The 19,068-nt window shown below is 34.8% G+C and overlaps 1 protein-coding gene across 24 annotated transcripts in view; it reads right to left on the bottom strand.

The window, feature by feature from the left end:
* The window catches only part of BAZ2B (bromodomain adjacent to zinc finger domain 2B), a 346,990-nt gene that overhangs the window by 265,211 nt on the left and 62,711 nt on the right, over positions 1 to 19,068 (bottom strand). For 23 of the 24 annotated variants that reach the window (XM_081814352.1, XM_081814377.1, XM_081814356.1 and 20 more), the window contains exon 3: positions 10,885 to 11,245. The gene's annotated coding sequence lies outside the window, so the exon portion shown is untranslated. Of the gene's footprint in view, positions 1 to 10,884; positions 11,246 to 15,873; positions 15,919 to 19,068 lie in introns of those variants that run through there. The other variant, XM_081814354.1, reaches the window with a different exon arrangement.

Here is a 19,068-nt window from a genome sequence, read left to right as displayed (position 1 = left end):
GGAATATTATGCAGCCATCAAAAAAAAAACCCAAACAAACAAAAAACCCCGAAATCTTGCCATTTGCAATGACATGGGTGGAACTAGAGGGTATTATGCTAAGTGAAATAAGTCAATCAGAGAAAGACAAGTATCATATGATCTCACTGATCTGAGGAATTTGAAAAACAAGACAGAGGATCATAGGAGAAGGGAGGGAAAAATGAAACAAGATGAAATCAGAGAGGGAGACAAACCATAAGAGACTCTTAATCTCAGGTAAAAAACTGCAGGTTGCTGGAGTGGAAGGTGGTGGGAGGGATAGAGTGGCTGGCTGGTGGACATTGGGGAGGGTATGTGCTATGGTGAGCGCTGTGAATTGTGTTAAGACTGATGAATCACAGACCTGTACCCCTGAAACAAATAAGACATTATATATTAATTAAAAAAATAAATAAATAAAACTCTTTGAATTGAGGATACCTCACCTCTTTAATAGGCTAAAAATAATCATGTGTCTATTCCTTTTTTAAAAAATAAACACTCATCTTACATACAATTGTTAAAAAAAAAGCACTTACAAATTCTTTAAACCAATACTTCTCCTTTTTGAATTTTGGCAGTACATCTATGAACAGTCTTTCTGGAAAGGGAAGGGAAGGAAAGCTTTCACCTAACTGGCCAAAGTATTACATGTTCTCTTCCTGGACCGGATGTTTACTGTTTACACAGCCCTTCTCTAACCCTTCAACTTCCTACTTCAAATCCCCAAGGTATGATTATAGATAAGAGTTCTTTTCTCTAAGCTGCTGAAAATATTAATGAGAGTGCATAAGAAGTTAATGCTAAAGTACTTAGGCCAAAATGCAGAAAATCTTGAGACTTTCCAAGAGTGCTCAATTGTGTAACAGTGCTCCATTTCTCTTAACCCCATTTAAAAGCCTTCTTTAAAACTATCTCCTCTTTGATGTTGTTACTACCCCACCCCCCAGCAACACTTCCTTTAGCTCTGCAGTAACCCCTCTTTTAAAATAAAGAGATTTGACCCACAACCTCTGTCTGTTACTGTTGCCTGGCAGACCCTATTTCTTCCAGTATGCTACGCTAACCCATAAAAGGAGAAACACATCATTTTGTGACTTACAGGCTGCTCCCTGATTTTTTTTAGATGCTCAAGATGGGCTTTTCTGTTTCTTATGTTACCATAATGGTTCATGTCAACAGTAATCCTTTTCCCAGGGAAGTCCAGAAGTAATGTGTCAATAACCATGTCATCATGAAACCAGAAAAGTATGGCTTCTTTCTCAACTCAGACACTAGATAGCCCTCTATTTCTACTCATTTCCAACTTTATCTCAAAACACATCATCATACAAGAAATAATTATGTGAAAGTTTTAAGGTTTTTTTCTGGCACGTCTCTTGCAAGTGAATAGTCATCACAACATTGTAAATAAGGAAAATGAAATAAATTTCATTATCTTAGTGCAGCAATCATGAAGATAGGAAAAGTCTAACCACTGAAAATTAAGACCTCATACATTTGTGTGTGAATTTTTTTGTATCTTTCCTTTTCATACGCTATTTTTTAAATTAGGCTCCACACACTGCACGGAGCTCACGAGGGGCTTGAACTCATGACCCCGAGATCAAGACCTGAGCTGAGATCAAGAGTCAGATGCTTAATGGACTGAGCCACCCAGGTGCCCCATATTCTCTATTTTAAATGGTATTTCTATTATTAGTGAAATTCAGTACTGATGTAATTACAAATAGGGGCTATAAATTTTGTTTCTTTTTGTCCTTATGGATATTCCTATTATTGGCAGTTCAGCCAGTCTATCTTCTTTATTCACCCAAAGTAACTAAAAGAAGTAAAAATGTTTTTTGAGTCAGTCATTGAATCCCCCTGGAAAGCTAATTCTTCACCAGTAAACTGAGAAAAGGAAAACAGAAATGTCCTCTCTTGCCCAATGTTCTTAGCAGGTATAACCATGCATTACGTTTCAAAACAAAAACAAAAACCATTTTTAAAGCATTGTAAGAGAATGAAGGAGAAAGGAGTGGTTCTGATTAATCTTACAAGAAACACAGTATTTCAATAACTGATCAGAAAGGGAAGTTCTGTCAATTTTAAACTGGCCTCCACAAACAATAAGCCTATCACTGAAACAGATGATTTGAAACTGATTAACCCACCCTCTCCAGAGAAAAGCCAAGCAGTCATTCTTGAAAGCAATGGAGGAAAAGAAGGATCCCATAACATTCTTTTTCCTCTGGGAGAAGAGGTTTGGGCTGAGGTAACCTCAAAAAGGTTGCCCAACCACTCCAGGTAACTAATAGACCTAGCTTTAATTTATTTGTTCTATGAGGGGCTCATAACGCCCTTCTTTTATTGGATCCTTTCTTCCTGATCTCTAAATATTCAGTTTACTCATTTTTCTTGGTCTAATATAATGCTATCTAAACCAAAAGAGCCTTTTCTAATGATTCCAACCGAAGTCATCTCGTCCCTATTCTGAGCTTTCACAAACTTTCAACCATAGCTCTCTAAGAATGCTGAACACTGCATTCAGTATAAACTTGATGAATGAAGGTAGCTGTCCCCTTTTTCCCTATTATTGATACTAAAACAATAAAGGTGTATCAAATACCAGTGATTCTCCAGTGGTTGTCATTACTGAGTCAATTCATTTTTCAAGTAACGGCTACACTTCCTACTGTTTTGTTGGGTTATTAATATTTTATTTATTTTTAAAGTTTTATTTAAATAATTTCTACACTCCATGTGGGGCTCAAACTCATGACCCAGAGATCAAGAGTCATATTCCTCTAACTGAGCCAGCCAGATGCCCTAGGGTTACTAATATTTTAAAAATTGAGTTCATTACCTCATTCTTTTTATCTAAATATAATTACCTGTTGTAATGAGAACCAAAAAAGGTAGACAAATAAAATCCGAAACCTTCATTTTGGTGAAAACCTAAGAAGTCTCTTCTTCTGATCTATCAAGAAGTGGGAGAGGAAGGGAAACAAAACTTATTTGAATTTTACTTCCTTTTAGTTCCTCAGTTTATTCTGTGATGAGATTCCAAAGAGCAGGAAAATAACTGAAAGGACAATAGCCAAAAAACAGAGAAAAGGGGCATATGATAATTCACAAAATGACTAAGGTAACCTCAAATAATAGCAAATTAACTGTGTAATAAAGTTATTATCATATGCAACTCAAAACTAAAACATAACACATTGTCCTTTAATAACCTTTGAATTTATTATTTAGAAAAGAGTACAGCCCACTATCAGCTAGATTAAATTTGGCCATATATTCTATTATATTACCAACATATCCAGCCATTTGTGAAGCCAAGAAAGAGTAAAATGCACTCTTAGGAGTGGTACTCAACCTTGAAGTGCTGAAAGCTGCTTCATCATCTAGCATGGGGACAAACACATGCATGCACATGTGAACATAACACTATGTTGTATAGAAGGCTCAATATAATCACCATCCTTACAAATCACTCAGGTATCCACTTATTTTAACATAAACAAATCAAGGCAGAGCTCCCTGTGATTCCTACAGGGATATCTGAAATCACATTTAACATTTTTCCTCCCACTCTTCTCACTGAAAGCTTGAGATCTAGAGGTTTTCTCCTCTTCTTTCAGCCACTACTAGGCAGCACAACATGCAGGAAACTATTACAAGTGGACTAGCCTATACATATCATTTAAATACTGTAAGAGCATAGCTGTGCTTAATATTCCAGAAAGGACCCAAAAAGCATAAGACTCCTCATTACAGTTCTTATAAAAAAAATTAAAGTAGCTTTCTGGTTTTATGATTAGCATTATTCTAATCAAATTATAATGTCTTGTGTCTCTTCCTTTCTATCTTGTCTTACACCACTCATAAACTAACAGTACAGTCACGTTTCTATATATTATGTGAAATTGTTTTACAGGCTAATTAATCACAATCTATTGCTTGTGTTGTTAGCTAAAACTATAGATAACTAGCAAAATATAATTAACAGTATTTTCAAATCAAAGATAATTCAGTTACTTATCTAAAGACAAAATTATAAAACATATTTTCCAAAAATTACAATGGTTGTGTAATCTAGGTTTGTTTGTTTTTGGTCAAGATGAAATATATATGAATAATACATTATTGACCTTTTACACTTGGTTCTTTCAAAGCTTCTTCATTTTATACAGCATTTAAATTAAATATTTAAAATTGAAGCTGTTCTATGTTGCAAACACAGCTAAAATGAAGAGCTTCTGTAGCAGCAGTGACCAGATTTTAAATGCAGGTAGATCAATAAAAAAAAAATCACCAAGCACAGGCTCCATGTGTGAGTGGAATGGTTTATAATAGCTTGCAAATGACTATGTGCTTGCTGTAACCAGCTGTTCTTAAATTATGAATATGCAACCAATTCATGTTAAAGCCAAATCCCAGCACTATTTCTACAGAGAAATCCCAGTAGTTTTCTTGTTCTACATGTTAGCTCTGTTAAGGATACAAATAGCAGTAAGCTTCCGAACAAATAGGACCAAACTATTGGCATTTCATGCACTGGGTCCATTATCACAGTGGGGGATGTCAATCATTGGTACATTCCTGTAACAGCTCAGGCAATATGACAATGATCTCGTAAGAAAAAAATCAAAATCTCTGCAGCATACTCAAAGTCCTTCTGACAACCTAATGCTTTCTTACTTCAGCCAATCAGAATGTCAGACCTGATCTACTAGAAGACTTGCATCAAGCCTGTAACATTTAAAAACATCAATCATAAAAACAAAGACAGGACATTGAATTATACAGTATTAACCTCCAGGGTTTGCATACAAAGACCTTAGATTTATTTATGTCCCAGTGAGTTAAGAGCTTCAGTACACCGTTCTTTACACCAAACTGACTGCCAATTTGATGAACCTCTCTGCCCTCAGCAGGAGTGCACCGTCTTTGATTAATGAGTGCATGCTTGTGGAAAAGTGTTAAGAGGAGAAAACAGTGGAAAAACACACAATTATGTCTACACATAGCTGAAGTACCAATGCAGTAATTATCTTCAAACCAAATGCTCCTTTTTCCTTAAATACACATGCACACATGTGCACACACAAAATTAGTAAAGGTTCTTATCTATATATTACCTACATTATTATTATCTCTAACACTTCTTTTCTTGAATGAAAGGCATTCAAAAACCAAAATACAAATCAAATTTCATAAATTATAAAAACAACTATTTTAAAAGCATTAATTAAAGAAAGATAGAAAAGACCCCATCTTATACAGTAAATTTTTAAATATGTGGGATAAAAACTGTATTTTCACCTAATACTCTTATAAAACCCTATTCATTTTAAAACTGTTTAAACTATAAGTATCAAGACTATTAAATATTTTACATCTCAGACTCTATTATGAATTGCCACAATTCACATAACATTCAAAATAGATTTGAAAGTCCTGTAAATTTATTTTGTTTTTCTTTGAGCAAAGATGTTGCCAATATTTTATAATTCTGTATGTAACTGTAAATTAATTATACATATTGCCCATAATTTCAAAGTTAGTAGGGTCAACAGAAAAACTTATGAATGAAAATTTAAACTTTTTATGACTCTTCTGTTTAGAAAAACCAAATGTGGAAAAATTCCTACTTCAATGATGGGATGCTGATCTGCACTACAATTAAGACCATATTACCTGTAAAAATGAGCTAAGCATTGAGATTCCTTTAAAATAAAAGTTTACATTTAGGGGCGCCTGGGTGGCTCAGTCGTTAAGCGTCTGCCTTCGGTTCAGGTCACGATCCCAGGGTCCTGGGATCGAGCCCCACATCGGGCTCCCTGCTCTGCAGGAAGCCTGCTTCTCCCTCTCCCACTCCCCCTGCTTGTATTCCTTCTCTCGCTGTGTCTCTGTCAAATAAATAAATAAAATCTTTAAAAAAATAAAATAAAATAAAAGTTTACATTTAATATATAATTTACCATAATTTAGTTTATATGAGTACCTGCCTTGACACAAATGTTATGAGTAAATATATTTCTTAAAAATTGAATCATAGGCTAAGGTAACAGAATGATTTTCTTTTTAAGGAACTGTATGGCTATTATATAAAAAGAGTTGAGAAAGTATATTACCTGAAGGAAGTCTTAGTAATGCATGGTCTATTTAAAAGGAAAACATCTCTATAAACTTATAATTGCAGGAAATCATAATTCTGGAATCACTTAGCAGTGTATTAGAAGTGTTTACAATTTGTTTATATTGTATAGGAAGTCCTTTTAATGGCATTTAACTCAGCAAATCATATATTCTAATCACCAATTTCACATTTTAAGTATTTATTAAAGGCAAACTATTTTAAATATGTTATAAATTTTATGCTCTTTGAAAAATTATTTAAATGCTTATGGTACTTAAAGATTTAAAGAATTAAAGAATTCTTAAAAGAATTCTTAAAGAATACTTAAAGAATTAAAAATGAGTAAATACTGAAACTAGAAAAGATCTCCTGACATAGTGGTAAACTACATCATATACCCTTAAACTTATTATCCTAAAGGTTTTTTTACACATTTTTTAAAAAATATGTTTTCTCTGTTGGAATGGTCATTCCTTATTCCTCCTCTTTCCTATCTCCTTTCCTATCAAATAAATAAATAAATTAAATAAGTAGAAAACACTTAAGTATCAATGGGATGATTTGACACCTTTTAGTTCCATAGTTTGATAGCTGAAACTATCACTAGAAGTTACTAAGTATAATAAAAATACCATTTCAATTTTTAAAATCATTAAATGACCACTAGTCAATTATTTACTATCTTCACCTCCTTAGAGAGAAAATTAAATATAAAATTGCCCATTTCCTCAATAATTCTTTTCTCTTCTGATTACTTTCTGCAACAAAAGTTTAAAGAAATATTTAATCAAAAAAGTCAACATTTATTAAATAAAGCACAATTTTTTAAAACCTTATGGTATGAAATACTTAATTTTATATAATCAAAAACTTCTTAAAATACCTAACTAGGTAATTTAATTAATCCCTCAGGATATCAAGTATATTAAAAATCATTAAGATATTATTTCAACTAGGGGTCAAAATCACACATTACTTTGTGTTAAATCACTTCTTTTGGTAGTCCTAGCTAAGACTAGGTCAGAAACTCAGAAACTACAATTTAAAATCTTTTCTTTTGAGAAATCTTTAAACCTAAAAGTAATCAAGTTTAACACATTTTTTCACTAATTCAAGGAGATAAGACAGAAAACAGGAACTTTCCTGCAACTGTGATATCCTACATCTTGTATAGTAACACAAAAGTAGCAACAAAGACATTAACAATTGCAGTTCAAGCTGGGAGTGACTGTTCTGTTTCAATTCAATGACACCACTAATGGCTTCTTAGCAGCTCCATGAAATCAACCAGCTGTCAAGTTGATGCATCAGAAGGAACAGTTATGCACTCCCATAAGAAAAAGCAACACATCAGGATGTTTGGCAAAACATCTGCTCCTTTACACTGCAGTTCTATAATAAACATGCAAACAAAGAAATGAGAGAAAGGGCAACAGAATTAAAATTCCAAGGTTTCCATTACAGACTTAAACGCATTTTAAATAAATGACATAAAAATAAAAACAAATTTCTGCCAACTTGAATACTTTGTTATTTTAAATCTTGAAAAATGATAAATATAATTACTCAGATTCTTCCAGAAAGGCAAAAGCTACATAAAAATCTTTACATTTTAAAAATTGAGAGCAAACTATATTCACCAGGAAAAATTATAATGTACAAAACTCAAAAAATACTGAAATACATCCTTCCTTCATTTAATAAGTACTTAGTAAATTATGCCAACAGAATTCTAATAAATGCATTTCCAAGACTGAATACTCTAAAAATATTTTAAGTAGTGTTTGAAAGAGTAAATGCTACTATAGTTCAGCAATAATTTAACATATAGGAACAGTAAAGATACTATTCTCTGGATTTTAAAATATCTGCCTACTCCTACTTCTCTCCTAACCATTATATGAATACAATATTAAGTCCTGATAAATAACTTTCTTTTTACAGCATACAATTTGATCACCTCCCCTAAGACTCTTATTTGTCATCACAGGCTTAAAATAATTTTACATTCAGCCATTCATTTCAAACATTTGTAAAATTTGACTTTTTTCTATCTGAAACTTACAAGTGCCTCAATGTTGTCTAAATTATTGATTATGCAGCATCGTGACAATATGTACAGCGTTTACAATAGGTGTGAGACATCCAATGTACTTAACTACCATTTTCTTAAACTGCTTATCCTCTGTTGCTTGCCATTTATAATCTGCCAAATCTTCTAGTCCTTTGTTGCATGTATAATTTAAAACCATCTGTTCTATGTGCTCTTAACTATTTAAACATTTTTCACCTACCTACAATTCACATAAATGGCAGACATTCAATTCAGTCAAGCTTTCTATATAGCGTTTTACATAAAGAAAATTCCAAGATAAATAACACAGCAAATAATACCAAAGAAGACTGCTACAGAGATAAAAACATACTACTACATACAATGTAAATTTTTGTTAGACAAACCTTTTCAGTGTATTCAGAATTGTTTCTATTAGTTTTTGTGTTTTTTTAGTTAATTGTAGTCAGTGTTTTTCCCCAACCCAGAAGACAAAGAGAATGCAAATTAAATACAGACAGTTTCATGTCCTTGTTAGAAGTAAATATGCTGACTGAAAATGACTACAGGAGACAGAATTCCACTTTCCCATTCAATTTACAGTACCTCTTATTTATATACCAGTCAGTGTATCATTAAGTTTGGTCATGTGACCAACCGAACTTCTGTGAGATAAAAAACTATTTTAGACAAGCAAATTAAAACAACACTAATTTTTATTGTTTATTTTTTCATAATGGCTGACAAAGAGCTTACAGCTTGAAGTTATAAAATATATTTTAAAATAAATTTTGCTTTTAAATACATTTTTGCCAATCGTTTAATATCTGCTACTAAATTTTAAAAGTATCCAGTATCTCCAGGTATTTTAATAGTTTTATCTTTCCAAAATGTAAGGAAATATGTAAAAAAAAAAGATCATTTAATTACAAAAGGGGATCTAGGTAATCTAAAATAATTATACGTAAAATATTAACCAAGCCTATTAAAGAAAAATCCATAGCAGAGTGGAGTAAATGAGAAAGGAATATACTGATTAAAAATAACATTTGAAACCTTTAAAGAAAAAAACACGTAGACAAAAAGCTAGGTGAATACCAATGACACTATAAAAGTTTATACCATCTTTTTGCACATAATTTTCCACCTGTTACCAAAACGTAAAATGTGTAGACGCTGAGGGTTCATTTTGAGTGCAAGACCCCAAAATAAGCAACACAACTTATCTTTAACCAGTAAGTTACACAGTCCTTCAAAACCGGGAAAAAATGAGCTGAAAAATTTTCTCTTGGGAAAATTTCTCGATAAAGTTTACATGACGTCACTGGGCCCCCTGAACATTCCCTAAACTTTGAGTCTTATCCAGACACACTTTTTGCCTTTCTAGGGCTTCTTTCCCTTTCTCGAAAATAAAAAAAGGGAGACTTGGGAATAAAAATTGCCCAAGATGGCGAAACGCTTGTTGTTTAGAGGGCAGGAAAAAAAAAATGGAGGATATTGTAATATACACAAAGGGATAAATTTCAACAACTCGGCCAAGGACTGCAGCTGCTTCTCTCTTTATAAGGAAGCAACACACAAAAGATAAATACAGAGGGAGAGAAAAGAGAAAATCGCCCAAACAACAGAGCCAGCTCTTACTCTCCCAACACTTCCTTCCTTTCCCAAGTCCCAGTTCTGGGGTTCATGGAACTACTTTAACAGGAGGAAAGCCGCGAAAGAGAAAGGGGGGAGGGGAGCGACAAGAAGATTAAAAGAGCGAAGAAGAGTTGAGGGCTGGCGGTTGTTCCCGGGGAAGAACTGCTAGGAGACAGACATTACTGCAGGAAAAGCTGTGCTCCTCTAACCCTGTGTACAAGCATAGATCTTCCCAAGTATCCAGCTCTTTTCCCGGTCCCACCTGCCCCCATTACAACACCCCCCACCCCAGCCCATTTTCTGTAAACTCTGGAGCTCCAAGCTACACAGAGAAAGCAAAAGAGGCCCATGCGGGGGGGGTGGGGGGTGGGGGGGGTGCCAGGAGCAGATCAGCAGTCCTAAAGGGAAGAGGGGGCGGAGGCAAAAAAGGGCAGCAGTAGGCGGACTGGGGGGGGGTATCTTGAAACTACCCCGGCAGGGATTGAGGGAGCAGCGTATACTCCGGGGTAGGAACGGCGATCGCAACAGCGCCAGAGGTTATCCTTTAAGAACCAAAACTGTTGGTGGCAACCCGAGCGCTGGGAGCCGAGCGCTGGGAGCCGAAGGGAGGAGGAGGCGCGCAGCCCGGGCGGCCGAGCAGGGCGACCGGCACAAAGGAGGCGGACTGGCGGCGGCTGCGTCTGCCCGCGGCCCTGCTGCACCGAAGTCCCGCACTGGCAGCTAGGAATAAAGTTTACATTCTCCGGAGACCGCACCCCCCACCTCCCCCCCAGGACCGCGTCCTCCTCCCCCAAACTCCGCTCGGGACCCCGAGCACCGCCCCAGCCTTCCAGCCAGCACAACAAAGAGACACACCGACCGGCGAGGGTAAACAGCCGCGGAGGGCGAGCAGGGCGGGCAGGGCGAGCGCCTCGAGAGAAGCCACTCTGGAGTCCCCGCTCGCAAGAGAGTAGTTTCTCCTGTTCAGCTAACAACCGGCTTTGTAACATTTGGAATTTTCATCTTCACCCGCACCCCTCACACCCGAAGATTTTGAACTCACCTTTACTTTCAAACTGAGAGTTGCGGTGGATGAGATTTTTGCCTTCCCCAGATGGTTGAAGGTTACGACTTTTGTTTTTGGAAACCCTACCACCTCCTTATCGCGATTATTATTTTTGCAAGGAAAGTATAAAGAGAGTTGGAGTGGAGGTGAGATTTGTGATCGGGAAAGCCCTTGACTCCCTCCTTCTCCGCCTTCCGCCTCTCTCTGATTAGTTCCCTATCCAGCAGCAGATTGAAGCAGGAGATGATTCTTCTCAAGGTTTGTTCAGCAGCTTCACTTCTAGGCGAAGGCTTCATGAACCAAGTGACGTCAACCAACAAGGCTTCTCTCTCTCTCCTCTCTCTAACAATGAAAGTTGCTGTTAACAAGGGAAAAAAGAGAGAGAATTGTTTATACCATTTCAGTTCCAATAATAAATGACCTATCAGCTCCTAAAGGAGCCAAGGGAGGGAGGGGGGTTGCTTCTTCCTCCCAAGAATACTGTAGCTTTGAGTTTGCAACCGATCCTTGTCCCAGGAAAAAGTTAAGAAACTTAATATTTTTTTCTTTCCAAAGTAGGACTCTAGAAAATAGGATTGGAAACCTAATTTAAAAAACGATAACTGGACAATGAGCATAGATTAACCATTTCCACCTAAACTTTTTTGTCTGTAAACTCAGAATTCGGTTGAAGTCTGTAAACCAACTAAATTAATATGCCAGGAATTCGTGGATGTTTAGAACTCAAAATAAAAAGCAGGACGCAGGATGGTCCCGGGATAAAACGCTGCTGCCCAAACACGGGCAAATTAAATTAGCAGTAGTGTTGATGCACGGAATTAAAATTTAAATATAACACGTTAAAACAGCAAAACGTTTTAAAGTTAGAAGTTAAAACTGTAAAAGGTAATCTCAATTGTAGTTTTTCCCTCCAATTTCTGAAGTCAAAGGGGGGGGGTAGCTAACTGTAGGAATTGAACACTTTTTTAAAAAATCAAGTTAAAACTGGTAGCTCATTGCTCCATCTTTAAACTACACAGGAGGTATGCTTTTTGTCTACCCCCAGAATCTCACAACTTTTTGTTGTTTACCCTTACATTTCTCCCTCACCCCCCAATCCCAACATCCTGAAACCAATGAAGTTAAAATAAAGGTGAAATACACCCTATTCCCTCCTGGGTACACTACCCCATAGCTTCCTAAAAATGATTTTTAAAAAGCCATAACTTTGGTTAACGCTTTATTACACAAGAATATATATAATTTAATCTTTTTTTATTGAGGTAGTGTTTTTCCCCCAGAACACATTAAAGTCTCCAAGTTTATATAATTAAAAATTGCATGATTTAATTTTCAGGATGAAGAGCAAGTGAAAGGCAAGCCACAGAAGAATAACTTGACCATATATGTATATTTTGTACATACATTTGTGGATAAATGTATCTTAAAAGATGCTATTGTTTTATGTTTCCTCTTCAGCCACTGGCTGTGATTTTAATTGTGCTGGAGGATCTTCATTAGTATTAACACATGGGGAGATTTCACAAAGCTGCTTCATTAGGGGGGAAAAAAAAGCTTGGCAGACTAGGTCTTTTTGCATGCACTGAGAATGTCAGCCTTACCTCGGTCATTTGTAACATAATAAGTGCAAGTACAATGATTGCAATGCAGGAGCACTGGGGGAAGGGCAGAAATACTGCCTGCCTAATAGGGATATCTGAAAAAAAGGCTGCTCATTACACAGTAAAATGTATGCTAAAAATTAGTGAAGATGATGTCTCAGGAGACTGATGCTAAATAAATTAATGTGCTGATATGTTTTTAATTATTATTTTTGTAGTAGTTTATTTCGTTCTCAGGATTCACATTGAGCAGCAAAGCTGCGCTAGCACTTATTGATTTTTTTTCCTTGCCACATTCCCGGAATACAGATTTTAATCATTTCACTACACCACACTCAGTAATTTCATTAAAAACTGGAACCTTCCATCCCCAGAAAAGCATTTAATTTCAATGACATACAATTTCTCTCCTAGCAGAAAACTGTCTCTACAGTAAAAGCTGGCCTAAGGTTCAAATGCATAATTTAATCCTGAGTTTTCCATGCTCTGCATTCCTTTGAAGCTATAATTTGAGTAACTACCTAATAACTGTAATAAGGACAATAATTTCCTTATAATATATTATTAACTCATATTTAATTAACTCAGAGGCCAAGCTCTGTACATGTATGACTGGGTCAAGAGTTCTACAATCTCAAAATTCACCAATAATGTTCCAGAAGAAAAATATAGATTAAAATATAAGTGTGAATGCTAGCATTTAGATATTCCAGCCAAAATAATTAACAAAAAAAGTTCATGAGTTTTAAATAACAGCGGTCATTACTCAAACAGTATTTTAAAACATTTGGAAATAAACAAGGCAATTCACTGATATTTCTATAGATAAAGAATTATTAATATTTCAACAATCCATTTCTGACAATTTAATCACTAGCATTACTTTTAAGAAAGTATTCAATTTTGAAAAGATTTTTTTAAAAAGGGCTAGATTCAAGTTGCCTCAATTTTTATACGGAATTCTCTCTTGAAATAAAGTTAAATGCCCACTTGAGTAATTTGGAAAACTAAGGATACTTAAATACTTCAAATACAGCAAAATAAGTTTCAATTTTAGGTTCCAGTAATACTTTGAAATGATATTGAGTTGAAGATGGTACTTTGTTTATTCAAACACTAGGTTTCATAAAGATATGTAATTTATATTGCCTGTTTTTAGAGACGAAACCTGTGGGAAAAACATTTGACATAATAAAATTCACTTATTAAATTTTGAATATATACCTAATCAACAGAAAACACTGGGTACATTGGTAATAAAAGTGATTAACTTATATAAAAACTTATATAAAAATAAAAACTCATATTAAAAATTCCTATCATTCTTCTGGTTGATTTTAAAATCATAATCCAAAAAATGTTTTTAAGAGTATGTATATATAATTTCAAGTTGCAGCCATATATAACACAAAGTTGTCTTTTCCTTGGGTGAATGATAAAGTAACTTGTACAAAATAAGACTCAGTGTTGTCAGAATGTTGGAATAAAGGATAAAAGTCATGATAATAAAGAACTTGATTTTACTGTCTTTAAAATATTTAAAAACTATACTTATTATCAAAACTATACATTATTCCAATAATTTGAAAAATATTTTTGTAACACTCTTAAGGCTGAAATGCAGTTAAATGGAAATCAATAATTAACAAAATAGTTGATAAATGAAAAACTCAGATTAGCTAATATTCATAAGATGAATTTCTACATTTCAATAAAAAAACTTTAATTTGTGTATTTAAATATATATTTAAAATAACTTGGTGCTATTTGGTAGTTCAAATATATTAATTATCCAATTTATACCTTTAAAACTGATTTTTTAAAAAAAAGTATACTAGAAATTTAAAACTGGATTATTCTAGTATTTGCTTCTCTCTATGAAATTGTGCTTAAATTATTTTTTTAATATGATTCCTTCCCTTCTTTATGTTATCACATTTGATTGTTTCAAAGATTACAACACAGTCATAGAGTTGGAGGGTGGGGGAATAATTACTACAATTATAAAATAATTTGACTATGGTAGCACTTAGTTCTCTACCTAGAATAATCATCTAAATTAGTACTTCATCTTCAGAATTGCAAAAGAATTTAACAAACATCTTTTCTAATATTACTGATAATTATTTCTGAAATTCTATATAAGATATATACCTATCCCATGCTAATTATGCCATCACTATATGTAAATTGTTGCACTTCTTCTGTAAAGCAGCATCTATTTTTAAGACCAAGATAGAACTTTTCAAATAGGGAGATATAGAGATAAAGATGGTTAGGTATCTAATTTATTACTATAGGTATTATACATGGATCTTCAAAGGATAAGGAATTGACATGTATGTACAGAGAACAAAGTCTAGGAAGGCTGATACAAAAAGCCAATATGAGAGATCTCAATAGTAGAACAAGCTGGCCACTGTCATGTCTTGTTTCAGTTTCAATCAGTACAAACTAATGAAGAGTTATTTGTTTTCATTCATTGAACAAACATTTGAGTGCTCACTATATGCTATGCACTCTGCTAGAGACTGGGAAAACATGAAAAGCTCACATTCTGGTGGATGTTGAAAGTGTGAAATTCCTGAGAGATTAAAGACTCACATAAATCACATTATAAAGATACAAATCATAAAGTTTTGCTAGAATAAAGAGGACGGGGCAAATAATTCTGACTTTGAGTCTAAAAAAAGGCTTTATCAAAAGGATGTCATTTGAACTGCATCTCAAATACCGACAGCCTACCAGACAATGCTTCGGAGGGGCAGATCCTAAGTAAAAGAAGCGGTAAGTTTAAATAAAAAGAGCTACTAAGCCTGGTGTCCATCCACTAATGAGAAGTTCACCGAAACAGGAATATTCATTGTGAGGTATGGAATACCAGGGATGAAGAAGGAAAAGGAGGGTAGGACCTGAGAGTGAAAGGCCTAAGATACCATGGTAAGGTGACTGAATTTATCCTGAGCGCCAACAAAAGTCAGCAAAGGAGTGACATGATCAACCTTGTTTTTAGGGAGCAACAACTATGTAGGCAGTGCAAATGATAGACTGTAGTATGACCAAAGTGCTAAACAGTTCATGAGAAAGATAGTGAAGGACAGTGGCACTGGAGATTTAAAGCCAGATGTTTTTGAGGTAAAATGTGGATTTGGTGACCAACTGAAAACAGGGAGTTAAGGGAGAGGAAGGACTGAAAGAAGACTACAGGAATTTCTGGCTTAAAAAACTGGATAAGTGCTGGAGTCATTAAGTAAGATCCAGAATATATAAGAGACTACAAATCATAAAATAGTCATGAATTAGAACTTAAATTTATACTTTATAAGGCCATTTTTAATGGGATTATCAGAATCTACCAGAAAGTTTTTTTTTTAAATATACATACCCAGGCCCAATATCCAGAGATTCAGTAGGTCTGGGGTGGAAAGCACTCCTGATTAAGAACAGTGTTATAAGCATAAAATTGATTATAAAATTCTTTTGGAATAAAAAGAAAAAAAAAACAAGAAAAGCCCTGAAAAAGAAGAGCACTGAAAGTGTGTGGAGCAATCTCATATCAGATATTAAAATACACTATATATGTAGCCTTTATAATTTACAGCTGGCATTGGCACCTGAGAAAAAGATCAATGAAACACAATAGAATATTGAGAAATTTACCCAAATGCATATGAAAATTTAACATAGATAAAAGCTGTATCTCAAAGCAGTGAGGAAAAAATTGACTTTTTAATAAGTGGTGTTGGGATCTGGGTAGTCATAAGAGATGAATTTGGATCTATTCTAAGGATAAATTTTAAAAACAGATACTTAAATGTAAAAATTTGAACCACACAAGTACTAGAACTTATGGGTCAATTCCTCTATAACTGGAGAGTAGGGAAAACATTACTCGCAATGGTCAAAACTAGATGCAATAATGTGAAATACTGGCAATACATAAAATACATTCAAATACATAAAACTAAAAAGGTTTTATATAGCACTTAAAAAAAGGTTTTATATGACAAAAAAGAGAATAAATACCACAAGCTAAGTACAATGACAAATGAGAAACTAAAAAAATATTGTAACTTATATGAGACAATCCAATAACCCTATATATAAAGAGTATCTAAAAATGAATAAAAGACCAACAGCCTGAACAGACATTTTACAGAAAAAGGCAAATGTCCCTTAAATAGAAATACTCTCAACCCTGCTCATAAGAGAAATGCAAATTAAGAATCACTGAAATACTATTTCTCACCCAACAAATTGGCAAAAATCCAAAAATTTAACAACACAACCTGTTAGTAAGGCACTTATGAGAAAAGGACCACTCTCAAATATTGCTTGTTGAAATGAAAAATGGAAAAAACCTCAACAACAGAGAATCTGACAGTATCTAGCAAAGTTACATATGCATTTTTTTTTTTTTGACTAGCAAAACCCATTTCCAGGAATCTGACCTACACGGATGAAAATATAAAATCGATATATAAATATATATATATAAGAAGATATTCACTAAAGCATTGTTTATTATAGGTAAAGTTTGGAAATAACCCAAATGTTCATCATAGGGAAATGGTTGAATTAATTAGGGTACACACACAGAGTGGAGTACTATGCAATTTTTAAAAATGAATGAGGAATGTATATAGTATGAAGTATTTCACAACCACAGTATATAATAAATTTAAAAAAAAAAGCAAGGTGGAGAAAAACTTCTATCGTATGCTACCATTCATCCAAATATTTATTTAATTTTTTAAATGAAAGGAAAAATCAAAACCTTAAAAAACATGGTTACCTATAAGGAGAAAGGGAACAGGTAGAAAAGATAGAATAGTAGGAAGTTTTCTCATAAAACTGGTTTTGTAGATGTGATTTTGGAACCATATAATTTACATAATTATAAAACAAAAACAAATTAAATTTTAAAACACTCCCATCAAAATGAAAGCTAAATGGGGCGCCTGGGTGGCTCAGTCGTTAAGCGTCTGCCTTCGGCTCAGGTGATGATTCCAGGGTCCTGGGATCGAGCCCCACATCGGGCTCTCTGCTCTGCGGGAAGCCTGCTTCTCCCTCTCCCACTCCCCCTGCTTGTGTTCCCTCTCTCGTTGTGTCTCTCTCTGTCAAATAAATAAATAAAATCTTAAAAAAAAAAATGAAAGCTAAATGAAATAAATAAACTTAATTGTGTATGGAGTTCCATACAGAGACTATTCCAAGTCACTTTACATATAATAATTTTTATTTTATTTATTTATTTTTAAAGATTTTATTTATTTATATGACAGAGAGAGATAGCTAGAGCAGGAACACAAGCAGGGGGAGTGGGAGAGGGAAAAGCAGGCTTCCCACGGAGCAGGGAGCCTGATGTGGGGCTCGATCCCAGCACACTGGGATCATGACCCAAGCCAAAGGCAGATGCCCAACGACTGAGCCACCCAGGTGACCCCATTTAATAATTTTTAAAAACCACACACAAACACAGTAATTTAACAGTATATCTCTCATAGGATATAAAATAAGAAAAATAACTTTAAAGCAGCAACAACAAAACAGGAACTTAAATTGTTATCACTAACCATATTCTTGCGGCCTGAATTGGTGCTGTTATTTTAATATTTTTGCATGCACAGTCTGAGAAAAAGCAAATGGATGTTTTGCAAAAAGCAAAGTTGGTATTTTTAAAACTTAATTTTTGCTATGTGACAAAAAAGAAACAGATATAAAATGAATGAGTTACATAAAAACTCTCTGATCCTGAATTAGATGTATGAAGAACTCATTACATATTTTATATTTAAAAATACATACTTCCTAATTCTGCCCATTATAAAAGCCTAAGAAACAGACTATTGCAGTAGCAACAAGCCCACACCTGTGTACCAATATTATGGCCTCTAAATACCATTTGTACCTGAAAAGAATTCCTTGATGCCAATGCTGACTCCAGGTTTGGGATAGGAAATGTTCAAGATAAGCCCAGAATACCCTATTACACCATTAACCATGAAAACTATCAAGGCATCAGGGACGCCTGGGTGGCTCAGTCGGTTAAGTATCTGCCTTCCCTTCAGGTCGTGATCCCAGGGTTCTGGGATCGAGTCCTGCCTGCATCAGGCTCCCTGCTCAACGGGGAGCCTGGGCTTCTCCCTCTGCCTGCTTCTCCCCCTGCCTGCTTGTGCTCGCTCTCTCTCTGACAAATAAATAAGTAAAATCTCTCCCTCTAAAAAAAAAAAAAAAATATATATATATATATATATATATATTATTAGGTGCCTGGGTGGCTCAGTCGTTTAAGCATCTGACTTGATTTTGGGTCAGGTCCTGATCTCAGGGTTGTGAGATCCAGCCCCCAGAGAGGGGCTCCCACACTCAGTGCAGAGTCTGCTTGAGATTCCCTCTCCCTTTGCCCCTCCCCCTCTCACGCGCTCACTCTCTCTCTCAAAAACAAAACAAACCAAAACTATCAAGATTATTGGCATCACATTAAAGGGCTGGAGAACGAATTTAAAGAGGACAACTTGAAGTGACTCCCACTGGCCAAAGATGAGACAATTTGAACATTGTTAAGACTAACTACAAT

The sequence above is a fragment of the Leptonychotes weddellii genome, chromosome 3, assembly GCF_054177405.1.
Source record: "Leptonychotes weddellii isolate Sample4059 chromosome 3, ASM5417740v2, whole genome shotgun sequence".
NCBI lineage: Eukaryota > Metazoa > Chordata > Mammalia > Carnivora > Phocidae > Leptonychotes > Leptonychotes weddellii.
The sequence above is the reverse complement of the archived record's forward strand: the minus strand, read 5'-3'. Positions and strand labels throughout refer to the sequence as shown.